Here is a 3,097-nt window from a genome sequence, read left to right as displayed (position 1 = left end):
CTCCGACAATCCATTGGAAACGTTTGACACACAAACCCACAGTTTACCTCATTTAGGAGGCCGGCTGCTTCCACCCTGTCTGCTGGGAACAACTTAAGGAAACTGATTACTTTACTGATAGGAAACTGATTACTTTACTGATAGGACACTGATTACTCTACTGATAGGACACTGATTACTCTACTGATAGGACACTGATTACTTTACTGATAGGACACTGATTACTTTACTGATAGGAAACTGATTACTTTACTGATAGGACACTGATTACTTTACTGATAGGAAGCTGATTACTTTACTGATAGGACACTGATTACTTTACTGATAGGACACTGATTACTTTACTGATAGGAAACTGATTACTTTACTGATAGGACACTGATTTCTTTACTGATAGGAAACTGATTACTTTACTGATAGGAAACTGATTACTTTACTGATAGGAAACTGATTACTTTACTGATAGGACACTGATTACTTTACTGATAGGAAACTGCAGTTGTCTTTTCCCCATTGCTTTTTTTCCCCCAGCGAGTGGCCCACGTGGGCTTCATCAAGAACTACCTCATTAGCCACACGTGGGCTTCATCAAGAACTACCTCATTAGCCACACGTGTGCTACATCAAGAACTACCTCATTAGCCACACGTGTGCTTCATCAAGAACTACCTCATTAGCCACACGTGGGCTTCATCAAGAACTACCTCATTAGCCACACGTGTGCTTCATCAAGAACTACCTCATTAGCCACACGTGGGCTTCATCAAGAACTACCTCATTAGCCACACGTGTGCTACATCAAGAACTACCTCATTAGCCACACGTGTGCTTCATCAAGAACTACCTCATTAGATTTCTTTTCCTTCCCATATATTCTCAACAGTCTCCTCTAGGCCTAAGAAACCACATTTCTGTTGCTTCCATTTTATTTCCCCTGTGTTTAGTAATTGTCCAGCATTCACAGCCATATAGAAGGGTTGTCCACACACAGCCGTTTAGAATTCCTATTTTGTAAGTCATTGAGATGTTTCTGTATTTCATGATTGGGCTCATTTTATTGAAAGTGTCATTAGCTATTAAAATTCTTCATTTCATTTCTTTGGAACATTTGGCATCAGATGTAGTTAATATATCTTAGATATTTGAAGTGTTGAAATTAACTGATGTTTCCACCTTTGTTTAGGAGATTACAAACAGGATTTACCGCTTAAAAATAAAACCAGCATGAATTCCGTATTCTTCATGTTCAACAATAACCCTTTCTGTTGTCTGTCCATTCCAACAGTATCTAAAAGCCGTCAACACAAGCCCTTGTCGGAGTCTGCCACTAGATCTATCTGATGCTATCAATATTTTCTCCATTCACTTTGAGACCTGCACATTCTTCTATGTTTCTGAGGATTGTTTCACTGTACATGTTAAAGAGGTCTGGTGACATAATACATCCTTGCCTCACTCCTCTACCATCATCATTGCCTTTCTCACCCTGCACCAGGGTGTAGGCCACGGACAAACACTTTCTCACCCTGCACCAGGGTATAGGCCACGGACAAACACTTTCTCACCCTGCACCAGGGTATAGGCCACGGACAAACACTCTCTCACCCTGCACCAGGGTATAGGCCACGGACAAACACTTTCTCACCCTGCACCAGGGTATAGGCCACGGACAAACACTTTCTCACCCTGCACCAGGGTATAGGCCACGGACAAACACTCTCTCACCCTGCACCAGGGTATAGGCCACGGACAAACACCCCCCACCTTTCTCTATCCTGGGCTAGCCTCTTCATGTTATTCCATGTCTTCCCACTTTTCTGTACATCGATTTCTGTGATTCTTCTCCAAGTTCCACGAGGTCTTCCCCTTGATCTCTTGCCCTGTGGGTTCCACCACTCCTCTCCCAATCAGCTTATATTCACTGTATTCTCTATCACTTCTTACAGCAGCGTTTTCATCCCTATACAAATTCATAATAATTTAGACTATGTTCACCAATGTCTCGCTTTTCTCATGTTTAACTTTATCGATAGCATTTGAATAACCTATAAAAGAATCATTATATCTCAAATAATCCCCGAATCTTTATAAAATAATCTTTATGCCTTCAAAAACTTCATAGAAAAGTACTAGATCAAAATCTTTATAAAACAGTCATTCCATGTTAACAAATTAATCAATGCATCTTTGTACCTCAAGTACCATTTTGTACAATCATTACAACTTCATGAATTATACATAATCCTAACAACTTCATAAATTATCAATAATCCTAACAAGTTCATGAATTATACATAATCCTAACAAGTTCATGAATTATCAATAATCCTAACAAGTTCATGAATTATCAATAATCCTAACAAGTTCATGAATTATCAATAATCCTAACAAGTTCATGAATTATAAATAATCCTAACAAGTTCATGAATTATAAATAATCCTAACAAGTTCATGAATTATCAATAATCCTAACAACTTCATGAATTATAAATAATCCTAACAACTTCAAGAATTATCAATAACCCTAACAACTCTATCTCTATAGATAGAAATCCCAACTTCATAAAAAAGTACCCTTATAATGGATACAATAAAGAAACTTCCCAACTGTAGAAATAATCCAAACTTTACCTGTAAATAATTCTCACAGCTTCATCTATTATAATCATTATAACTTCATCTATAAATAAACATAATAATTGGAACATTTGAACAGTGTGTGTACGTGCGTGTGTATGTGGTACATCTGAACAGTGTGTACGTGTGTGTGTATATGTGTGAGTACGTGTGTGTGTACGTGCGTGTGTACGTGCGTGTGTACGTGGTACATCTGAACAGTGTGTGTACGTGTGTGTGTACGTGCGTGTGTACGTGGTACATCTGAACAGTGTGTGTACGTGTGTGTGTACGTGCGTGTGTACGTGTGTGTGTATGTGGTACATCTGAACAGTGTGTGTACGTGTGTGTGTACGTGGTACATCTGAACAGTGTGTGTACGTGTGTGTGCACGTGTGTGTACGAGTGTGTGTACGTGTCTGTGTATGTGTGTGTGTACGAGATACATCTACGTGTGTGTGTACACGGTACATCTGAACAG

The sequence above is a fragment of the Aplysia californica genome, unplaced genomic scaffold, assembly GCF_000002075.1.
Source record: "Aplysia californica isolate F4 #8 unplaced genomic scaffold, AplCal3.0 scaffold02203, whole genome shotgun sequence".
Classification (NCBI taxonomy): Eukaryota; Metazoa; Mollusca; class Gastropoda; order Aplysiida; family Aplysiidae; genus Aplysia; species Aplysia californica.
This window is presented reverse-complemented; position numbering follows the sequence as displayed.